Genomic DNA, 12338 nt, shown 5'->3' on the forward strand with positions numbered 1-12338 from the left:
AATTATGCTCATAGATACACGCCTCAAACTCGGATTTAAGCTGAGCTCAGAGAAACTTTCCCTCTTTAGCAGAAAACAGCCTTCTAGTGTCAATCTTTGCAACTGCGTCATTCTGTACAGTGAAGATCAATCATTCAAGTGAAGTAACAATAAGTAAAACACACTTTTGAGTGGAGGGGAACATTACAGAGATTTCAACACACTACCCACACGTGCTGACAGTGACAGACTGTTACCCTGACAGGCGAGGCAGACAGGTAGTTAGGTCTACAGTGGTTGATCCCGAGCCAGAGGGGTGTGGGTTTACTTCCTTTGCCAGCTCCGTGTCAACTCTCTGGCAAAGGGCTCCACGTCTTCTGGTGGGTGGAGAGATTGTGTGCCGTCTGGTGATGAAGTGCCCCGTCATGCCAGAAGAATGAGGGAGGGGAGTGGAGACTTAAAGAGGGCATGGACGTTGTTTGAGGTGCGTTTGTAAGCATCAATGGGTGTACACACGTCTGCACACTGATAAAAATAAATCCAGCATGTATGAGGGCACTTGTGCTTGTATTTGTGTACACTTAATCACGGGTGGGCCCTTGTATATATATCTCTCTAATTGACGGGAGCTTCCTCTTGTAGTAATTGTCCTTTATAGCTAGACTGAGGCCCCTCTTGGCTGAGGGCAGACAAACAGACATGCCCTATCAAATCACCTGCTAGTCAGTGAGGAAGGGGCTCAGTAAATGACAGCAAAGAAAGAGAATAGATGGGACTAAGTGCTGTGAGAGAAATCTAGGAAAGATCAAATGTCACAGTAAAACATGTAAATCAGTCTGAAGTGGCAGCAGCCACTCAAGACATTACATAACTTTTCATTTTGTTGCTCTTAAACTAACGTTATCTGAATCATGGCCCCTGTTAAGGAGCCCTGCATTGTTACAGAACAGAATAGTAACAAGATTAGACCTGGCTCAGCTTTGTGTGTGTAATAACTCTACCTCTGTGGCATTCATAACACAGGCCTGGGTCACAGTTAGGAGGGAGAGAGGATAAAATAAAGCAACAGCAGCGCTCTTATCCAACGTTCCCCTCCCTTCTCCTTTCCTTCCTGCGAAATCAGATCTGAGCTCTGGCCTGTCTCTCCACCCGGCCCCCCCAAGAGGGAGAGGGGGGATCTGTCTGTCCTCAGCGCTTCCTTCCCAGCCCTCGCCAACACGGGTGGTGCTGGGGGTGTTGCATAACTACAGGTTGAAGGAACGATGTTATGAGGTCATCGCCTGTGACCGACATTATGCCTGCCTACTCCTCTCCAGCCGGGCTCAAGCTCCAGCCTGTTCCTCCCTTCCTGAGTGCATCCTGTGATGTAGTGAAAGTAGGTCTCAGTCTGAGGTTAAGTCCTGCTCCTGATACGGTTGGTGCACTTACAGGGAATGGAAACAATAGCGCTGAGACTGTTATGTCATAGTTCAGCACAACAAAAACATCATAAAGTTGATTTAACACTTTTCTGACATAGTCTAAACAAAGATGGGAGAGTCAGAATTCATAGAGGAGTCGTTATATTGGGTTGCACTATATACACAATTATATATAAATAAAATAATGGCTGGGCATTTCTGCTATTACATATATATATATCAACTTGTCTTTTACATGTATAAAAACCTTAGCGTCTGTATGATTCAAACAATGTGCTTGCCACATCATCTAACAGCATCTAAAACCCCTCCCCCCGACACCTTGACAATTTTTGTATTTTTCCAAACTCGACACACGAACACGCATGCCCACCGCCCGCAGAGATTGGCCAGGTAAGAAAGTCGGCAGGAGCCTCTGCTGGAAGGATCCTCTCTTTTCCCATTCTTCACACACTTAAATCATTTTGTATGCATGCAGCCAAGTGCAACACCACAAATTCCTTTGAGGACAGACAGTTCGAAAGTATGGGCCCTTATTTCAGTTTGTATGATTCTTTGTGGAGAGACAATAGCCTTTACACATGTTCGAATGACACATCATACAACAGAGTTAATTTAAAGCATATTGAACTGAAACCAGCTGTCGGTCACAGAAAGCATAATTCTCTCTTGTACTATTTTGAACTGGACGTAGGTCTGACTTAAATAGGCCTAGATAAGCAAACATTACATTATGACACCTTTTCACAGCTTAGACTTCATCATGGAATGTCTCTGCTTTTAGATTTGTCCCTTCAATCCCCGAAGATGAAAAATGAGTCTTTGTGCTTATCAATCAAAGCATCAGTGAACCCACAACAGGAAATGTTCTTTTAATGACTGCCCCCACCGCACTGCCCCTGTACCGTAACACTGTGCTATCCAATTAGCTGCCAATAATTACATGCTTGTGTGTATTTTATAAATGGACCCTGAATCTGAGCACAGTTATTAGTTTTGTTGAGACAGTGGGGGGGAGAGGTAGAGTCACAAAAGGTCTCTTTAATAAGCTCCTCAGGTGCGTTTGGCCATTGCGGTTTGTAGCCTTATCTGATGAGCTACGTGATGAAGCTAGCATTCTGTGGTCCACTAACATTTCCTATTGCAGAAACTGAAACATTTTGTGCTGTAGCTGGTCACGACATGGAGACCAAGTGGCGCACACAAATTATGATAAGCATCAAATTGCTGTCATCAGCGACAAAAACTATCTCTGTTTCTCACATTTTGTGGCTCAGGCCATGGTCCTCATAAAAAGGACGCCTTTTGAAATGGAGCTGAATAAGACGCATTATGAAGTAGCAAAAGAAGAAAGCTGTCACAGCATTTAGGTAAGGAATGACAAGTGGTCAAACCATTTAACATGTTTCTTAATATACAAGTTTAATGTGTGAATGGAGGGTTTTCATAACTTACTTGGCTTGGCTGCTTTCCTTTGCCATATTTTGGGACTCATAAAAGGCCAAAAGAAAGTTTTTATACAGAAATCCTAAATTGAACTGCCTCTGAAAAAGATGTAGCTAACAACTAAAAGCACTTTAAAGGGATCATATCATGCTTTTTGTGATTATCTGCCATACTGTTATAATGTTGGATGTTTATGTTAAACATTGTTTAAGTTTTCAAACCATGAAGTGAAAGTAAGTAAAATTGCTCTTTGAAAGTCAAAAGCTCAGGCTTCAGCGTGCTCTTAAAGCAAAGTTGCACCCTGAGTGACACACAGAGAGACAGACAAGGATGGTGAAAACAGTTGGGTTTTTTTGATGGTCCACTGGTCCAAAAACTGATTTTTCTGGTGGTTCACCGGCCCACCGTTGTGGTGGCCCACTGGGATTTGTCCCAGTAACCCAATGGCCAGTGCACCACTGGTAGTGTTTGTTGCTATAGTTCTATGGGTTGTTTACATTGTTCATTTTGGATAGTTTTACAGTTCAAACATGCACAAATGTATTTGAGATGTTTATATTTTGAATAAATAATGAGATAAAGAAGTAAAATCCTATAATTACCGATTGTTTTTGGTAACCTTTGGAGCCACCAGAAGTCAACTAAGAGGCAGCTTGCGGAAGCTAATCAATCAGAAGAGTGGGTTCATCGGCAGGGGGTCCTTAAAGAGACAGTAGCTGAAACGGTCTGTTTCAGACAGAGGCTTAATTGGGGGGCTGTGTAAAGGTCAGTATAAGATCCCCCCCCCCCCCCCCCCCCCCCCACACACACACACATTATAATATGCAAAGATAATCCAGTAGATCCCCAGAATAAAATGTAAATGTCCCCTTTAATACCTACACTGAAAAGAGAGAAGAGGGTCCCCTTAAACTCAACAGTATTGTTGAATAAAATAAGTACAACACATCACATGTAAAATGAGTCTGATCTTGAATGACATCAGAATTTATGCAGTCATGAACTTAAGTCAAGAAACTTAAGTGACAAATTGTACATTCAATATATCATTGCTTTTTTAATATTTTCATACTTAGTGAAGATGCCTGATCAGCACTTTCTCTCTGCTCCCTGTTGCTATTTTTCTGTCTTGTCACTGTTACTGAGTCAGTGTGTGTACAGTTTAAGATAAAAGGCTGCTGCTATCTGTGGGCAGAGGGTGTGTACACCAGATCAGCACGCACATTATCGTCAAGTGAATATTTACTCTCTGGCCTGGTGCCCTAGCTTCCTAGCTCTCACGATGGCATCTTGGTTTCTTTGAGCCTCGAGACTCGCTGAACGTGTCCTGGCTATAGACAGTGGCACACTTTGATCTGTGCTGAAGTCAAAATTTCACATTCCAGTTCGGGTTTTCTCACACATCAGCAATCCCTTTCAATGCTAGGTTGTATATTGTCATGTTTACGGCTGATACAGTGACAGCTTTGATACTTTATGAAGCCAAGTGTAATAGTATTGCTGGCAGTGTCCACTGTGACATTATAATTTAGGCAACACCCTCATTATGGCTTAATGGGGCTTTAAGAGTGACATAATACTACAGAGACCCTCAAGTCAATGGAAAACCCCCTCAACATGATCTTTCTTTAACCCAGAGTTGTGTTACTATGTCCGTCCTCAACACCTGCTGCTTGCTAATATGACTCTTTTTTTTACACTCTTCACCTCTTTCCCCACTTCCATCGTCCCTTTTTTCCTTCCTTCACATCCCTCTGTGCTCTTCAGGTCCTTGTCTTTCGCCTTCCCAGCTTGTCTTTCATTCCTGTCCTCTTCACCCATAATGTTCCCCTTTCCTTTTTGCAGTCTCACTATGTAGCCATGACTTAATTTACAATTTCAGTTTCAGGCTCTTTACTCGTTTCTTATAGTGAAAAAATGCTGCACTGTGTAAAAGAGACAGAAAAGAAACAGCTGAACATTCCCATGGAGATGCATTATCTATGTTATGATCTTGGCCTAGCTGCCATAATGAGTTGTTCTCTGTTTATGAACACAGCTGTCATTTACACCGGCCTGGCACAGGGAGCTAACAGTACAATGATGGCGAAGATGAAGACAATAATAATGGTAAGAGTAATGAAATACTACTCTCAAGTCTGTAGCATGTGCTTACGCACGTATCAGAATGAGTCACAGGGAGGGAAGGGTCCTCCCTCCTTCTGCAACTTTGTGGTGAGGTATTAAAGTGGTGCGGAGAAAAAACTGGTTTAACAGACAGTTACACAATCTGGATTCTTTGTTATAGAACGTCATGTTGGATAAGTTGATGAAGGGTATGTATGTATAATACTGTGCTGTACATGAGCGGAAAAATTAAACAGGTGATGATGAGAAAGTTTGAAGGGGTAAAATAAATAATAAAATAAAGTTTCTTGAGATTTTAATTGTATTTGAAAGAGTTTATGTTTTCTCCCAAATCACTTGACTTAATGCTGTTGTTCTAACCTCCTTAAAATGACTTTGCTGTGTGCTTAACGTAATCATAGTTTATTACACTTTGGGTCTTATTTTCATAGTTAACAGTAATCTGTAACATTGTACTTACTCACCGAAGTGATTGTTGAGATGTTGGACCTCTGCAACATTACTACAACAGTCCAAGAGGGCAAGAACCACAAACACTCAGAAGAACAAACAGATGTTAAACAAGGCAACGAGCTGAGTTAGCTAGATTATCTTAACTGCTTTATTTGGAGGTAAAACTGAAAGTGAGCGCACGTGAAATGTCAGTAATAATCTCCCACTGCACAGGACAAAAGTTTGGACACACCCTTTCATTCAAAAGAATGAGAAGGTGTGTCCAAACTTTTGGCAGGCACTGTGTGTAGGCACACAGCTTTGGTACTGTAGGTCAAAGTTAAACCAATGGATGGAAACCAATGTGATTTTCTGTTTCTTACCACATCTGACTTCTTTTTAGTGATATTTCTGATGTCGCCCCATCGGTTTTAGCAATTATCACAGCACAGAACTTGGTGACTATATACAATGTTATTGATGGTAGGATTGATGAGCAAACCTATAAAAGTAGTTGTTACAAACTGGATTTAGCCTTTAACTCTTTTAACAACCATACATCTAAAATATCTCTTCTTTATATTATTATTATTGTTTAATAATAATGAATCATGGCCATGTTCAAAACCATCTGGGGCAGCTCTGAACCCAGTGGGGAAACAAAGGTGAGTTGCTCCAAAAATAGCTTTATGTCCTCCCTGCGGTAGTTCCCAGAGGAAAGAAACCGAAACTGTAAACCATAATCTTCAAAAGAAAACAATACACTGCTCCTGTCTCTTTCAAACTCACACACATGCACACAGAATGAGGAAAACGAGGATACTCATAGCTCCTGGGTATGTGTGAGCACACTAACACAACTGTTTAGTCCTAATGACACCTCAGTCACACACTGTCACACTGTTCTTCTCTTCACGTCATCTTGAGCGCTGCACCTGTTTGCTCTATGAACCCTTGACTTATTTAACAAGAAAATACAAATACAACACCACCTGAATAAGTCCTTCATTGATATCGTGGGTGTGCTTTAAATAGCGAAATGACTTTTTCTTGCTGTATGCGAATGTGGTGACACTGGTGCTTGAAACCTCCAAGACAAACAAAAAGTTGTGTTTTTCCCTCGGCATACAGAGTGGAGGTGTGTGTGTGTGTGCATATGCTTATATGGTGCTTACATGCCTACGTCTCACTGGATTTTTGTGAAGTCCCACATTATGTCGACATTCGCCCCGCACAGTATCCTGCATCACATTTTCCCTCCATGGTGCAGATGTTGCTAGCTCATGTCTGCTATGTATGTGAGCAGGCATAAATACTGTAGCTTGGCATTAAAGGGTGGTGGAACAAGTCCTCACACAGGCAACAAGCTGGAGAGCATCCACTCTGGCTGTAAGGTCTATAAACCAACGCAGGGCAACGAGGTCACATAGCTAGAAACACAACTGCCATGTGAGTCACACAGTTCTCTTAAAAAGTCTGATGGCTTGAGGTATCCTTGGAAAAGCACAAAAAGCATTCATATTATAATAAAGTGAGATATGTCTCAAGATATTTATTATTTTGAATCTGCCAACTAATGAAAGCAGTGGATTCGTACAACAAAACTGGCATCTCCTGAGGGTTGCAGTGTACTCCAAATCCAATTTGGCATGTTCACACAGGCAAAATGGCAGCTTTGGACCAAATTATGCTTTAAATGCTGAAGCTTGTAGAGGCAATGACCAGTCTGAATATGTTAAAAAAAAAAAAAAAAAAAGTTTTCATACATTCTCATTCTACTCATCTACTCTCTAATGTACTCTATCATTTGCTATTGCAGCTCACAATCTCCACCAATGGCAAATAAAACTATGTCACTAAACGAACAGACAAGGATACACAGTGAGTGTTTTTTTAATTTTATTTTTTGTATTTGCATACAATTTCAAAAGTAAACAAGGAAACTGACTCAAATTACAGAAGATAAATTTGTGGTTTGAAAGTCTATTTGTCCATCTCTAAAACAGTGGACTTAATTGGTGTTATAAATGATAAATATTTGTTGTTCTGTGGTAGTGAACTCTTGCTGTTAGCCAAAGTTCTAACACTCTTTCTTTACCGGTATCCTGTACACACAGCAGTGTTCCTTTGCCAGTAGCTGGAAATTGAGACAACTGATGTGACTGGGATCAAGTGTTGATCTTATAAGTTGTATCAGTTCCAGTGGTCTGATGAATGCTTATTTCCAATGTTTTTAGTACATTTATGAAGAATAAAATTGATTAGATTTCAAGGCCATCTTTACACAATTTACTCAGTTTTCCACCAAAGATCAATAAAATGTGTGGGCATGAAACACAGTATCCTGAGTGCTAAAACAGACTTACATGTATTTTCATTGATGGCCAAATTTTAATGATTACCATGCTTTTGTCATGTTTATGGGCATTTATGTGGAAGGTTTTGCCAGGGCAATCCTAATTTAATTCTTAAGAACTTTGCAGTGTTTTTTTTTCTAAAGCCTATTTCATTACAGTACCATAGTCTACAAGCTACGTCATCAATGCCATTAACAGTTGGTGAATTTATTTTAATGCCTTCAAACTGCACTATTGATCGCAGTTGGTATGAATTCAGAAGTCTCTGATGTCTGTTCAAAAATGTCTGCAAATGAAGAGAGTTTTGCTGATGTGGCAGATCTCCCACTTTGGTTCTAAAGAAATCCATGTGAACCTACTAATTTAGTTCACTTCTAACAGCCAGTCTTCTTTTCGGACTCATTAAATCCATGTGTCTAATGAACAGCCTGTACCTCTCGCTCTCCTCTGTACTGGAACCTTACACTGGGCTCAAAGGAATAGTTTTACATTATACGAAATTGAAAGTGTTAGGTGAGAAGATTGATTCTCTTGTTTATACGGTAAATATGTTAGCTTAGCTTAGCATTAAAGACTGGAATGAGGGGGAAGCAGCTAACCAGGCTCTGTCATAACAAAATCCACCCACCATCAGAATTGCTCTTGCCAAGAAATAGTCTGGCACATAAACCCATGCAAAACTTTATTGAATAAACCAAATTAAATATAACTTTAGACTGTACATAAAGATAGATGTTGCGAGGTGTGATGTCACCCACTGGAGCATTGGAGTCAGTTCAAGGCCCAGAGTTGCAGCTTATGGTTGGCATCATCTTTTCCGTTTGAGCTAAATTTGCGACTTTAGCTAAATTGTGCTAACAGGACAGGTATCACAATCAAGTAAAATTAAACTTGATTATATTGCATGTGAAAGTCCCGGAGCCTGGGAGCGAAGGAGGTGAGTGACCTGTCGATCAATATCCACAAGGCAGACATCAAAGCATACTAAAAGTCAGATGGAGCAATAATTTTCAAAATTACCACCAGCACACGTTAGAGATGCCAGATTTAGTGATCTTTTTTTTTTGTTGATAATGACTCAATGATTCACTTCACATTTCCACTTTTTGAATGGGAGTCAATTGGAGTCAATCTTGGTATCTAATGCTCGGCAAGATAGCAACAAACGTATTTCCCAAAGATTCATTAGTGTATCTTGGCTGTTCAAAAAGAATCTGATATAAATCCAGAGTTCAACATTCAAGGATGCTTTCAACACTAACTTAACCCCTGCCAGCTTCACGTGTCTTTATGAAAAATGGCATGGTATCAAATTCTTACAATCGATATAAATTTGACCAAATAGGTCAGTTTTATGACATTTTATCCCATAGTTAAGTGTTTCATTGAGCCAAAATAGCTCTGTGAGTGTAAGAGAGAGAGAGAGAGGGAGAGACAGTGAGTGAGACGGGATGTAGAGAGGGGGGGCTGTTAGTTCATGAGCTGGTGGCCCATCTGGTTTGAGTTACTGAACCTCCCCCCCTCCTCAATTAGACTCAGCATGATGTCAATAAAACGTCAGACTGGAGAAGCTATCACTTAAATTGGGCCTGTCAAGTACTGCTCTTTCCTCAGCATTCCAGCAGGGCCGATCGGTCTGAAATGATTTGTAGTTTGATTAAGGTTACCACAATGTGCCATTTCTGATTTGATTTGGGAACTTGCCTGCAAAACGTTGCCATAAAAGTTGTTTGCCTATTACTGGGGATATATATACAGAGAAAATGGACTGAGGAAGGAAAACTGATGCGACTGAGTGAGAAATTAAAGCAAGAAATAAGTAAGTTTCAACTTACAACGTTTATTTGTCTGACAATAATTTTCCATGTCTTTCCTTCACAACATTAGTCCTTCACAACATTCCTAAAGTTTTCCAAACTTTTGCCATCCAGCCTCCAGATTTATGCTTGAATATTAAACTTTATACAAGGGAGGTTTGAAGAAACAGTGGTGACATTTATGTTTCTTCGTTCTTATTGCACAGTGAATTTATTAGGAGTTCCCTGGTTTTAGTGACGGGAGTTTCCCAACAAGACCGTCTCCCCTCTCCTACAAACCATGGATCATCCTGCAGCGCTTATGTGCTTATATATAGGATTATTACTGTCATTTTATATCTCTGGATGGTTGCACCAATTGCAGGCATGTTTCCAGACAGTCAATCCAGTGCCTGAATAAACAGCGATTCATGGAAAAGGTCACACATTCCCAACTGCTCCCAGTGGGAAAACAGGAGAGTCCACACCTTCTCAGGAACGCAGAGGCCTAGTACCCTGAAATCTGACAACAATTACTGCATGGATTTCTGCATATCATAATGCCAAACACTTTATCTGCAGACCTCCACTCGATGGTGCTCAGTCAGTCTGGAGATCATCAGCAGATGATGCGCATTTGGTAGTTCCAGCTGTAAAATGATCCAATTTAAGTATTCAAGCTTTAACAAAATCTGCTCAAGAGCTCTAAATTCACATTACAGATGCTTAAAATTTCTAAATGAAATGATATGCAGGCTCAAAACCCTGTAAATCACACACTGCAGATCTATGTCACTGAACCACGGAGCATGTATCACACTGCATCTAAAATTCCAATGTGCCTCAAGAACATAAAGATTTAATCAAGTGTTGTGAAAATGTGACAGCCACGGTTTAACAGCAGTGCATCGAGAGGGTAGAGGACCAATTAGCTGCGTCTGAATCAATGCCAGAGCGCTCTTTAAGGTCTGAGAATGCCGGCCATTGCTATAATTGCTGTGCAGCAGGGGTCTGATTTCTGGGACTTAAACTTTAATACTCATATGTTTCTATAGGAACCTCTCTAACATAGTAAAGATGTGGTCTCTGTGTACTGACAGTCAATACACATAGCTTTTACAGTACAATCATGACTGAAAAGGTATTTTTTAAATTAGATTGCTCTGGATGGATGATGTTTAAGAAAGATAACTACTTTTGCTAACACAACTACAGATGTGGGTCATATAAAAAGACTTATTAGCTGAACCATATGGAATATAATATAAATGTTCAGCTTGTCCCTGTTGGCCAGTTTCCATTTGTGACTGCGATACTTTGTTGTGTGTTGCAGTTTGCCACATGTTATCATGATCTCTGAGATTATTTTGCCTTGTGTGTTTTTCTTTCCCTGCACCTGCAGTTTAGGCATGGATGACTTGGACTCTTTTGAACTCTATTATTGTCTCCTATTGTGCTGAAACTCTCAAAACTCATATCAAAGAAGCTGATATGTTTTATAGCTGTCAGTTGTTGCTCACTGGTATTCAACCTTAAATGACCCATTATTGAAGAACTATTTGTAAATGTGATTAAAGTATACCACAGGAATTAAGGCCTTCCTCATGTTGACATTATGTTGTCTACACCCTGCAGATAGATTGTACACGGAGTATGTATTTTATTAAGGACACTGCCTTGTTTATGCAGACAGCTCAACCATTTGAGCAGTGAGTCACATTTAAATAAAACAATAAGTATGAAGCATGAAAAACCTGGTGGAGGGCTTCAGTGACTGAATGCTCAGCTTACACATTGTCGAAATCCAAGATTACCAATCAATTTATTTGACGGTTTCACAATCTTTTGATTATTTTTCCATTCCTAAAGCCTACACGCAACTAAAGTTGAATTTATTCCAACATCATTTTTATTATTTTTAGTATGTGAGTATTGCAAAAGCTTTCAGTTTGATATTCTGTGGATTCTAAAAAGCTATTTCCCTTGTCAATTGCCTTGATTTGCACTTTATTTCATCATAAGTTTCAAATATCTGAATCATCCCTAAATGTGAATCTCCCTTTTTCTGTCAATCCTAGTTTACCCTTAACATGGACTCTGTTAGTGTCATAGTAATGCACCACCATTACAATAGTTTCAACATTAAATATACTGTGTATTACACAAACAACTAGTGGTATTATGTGTATTTAAATAAAATTAAGGCTGACGTAGTCTGCATGTGCATCCATTTAACTGACATGTGTCCACTGTGGATGTGAAACAATAAAAATCAGTTAAACATAACAGTCTATGACGTGAGGCTGGTACTAATTTTGCTGCTAGTGAGGTTAGTGCAGATTGAGACATGAACTAGTCCAAGTTTTCAGTATGTCAACAAGGTGAGCTCATGGGAAGTCCCTGATTCTCCCATGTCAGAAAGACAGAGAAACACATTTTCTCCAGCTCTGGCAGTCTAGTCCCAGGACTTTTCTTTTTAGAGGCTTCTAATCCTGGCGGGTTCCTGGCCTGACGTCACAGGGTCCTCCCCCCACCCTTCTGTCTGCTGATGAGCTGTACCCACACTCTCATTTCCTCCGCAGCTCACGAACACCAATCTCTGCTCTGGTCCTTTTAGTTTATGACGTCTGAGCATCTGATTAAAACACTGCCTCGTCTGACGCCCTAGCTGGCTGAGGGGGTTAAACTCTGAAAGGGAGTGAATATGTGGGCTGGTTTGGGTATGAGGCAGCCAACCAAGCTCCCTCTCCTCCCCATAGTTGCTCTTCCCCACTTCCCCC

Source organism: Scomber scombrus, chromosome 15 (genome assembly GCF_963691925.1).
Source record: "Scomber scombrus chromosome 15, fScoSco1.1, whole genome shotgun sequence".
NCBI classification, from domain to species: Eukaryota; Metazoa; Chordata; class Actinopteri; order Scombriformes; family Scombridae; genus Scomber; species Scomber scombrus.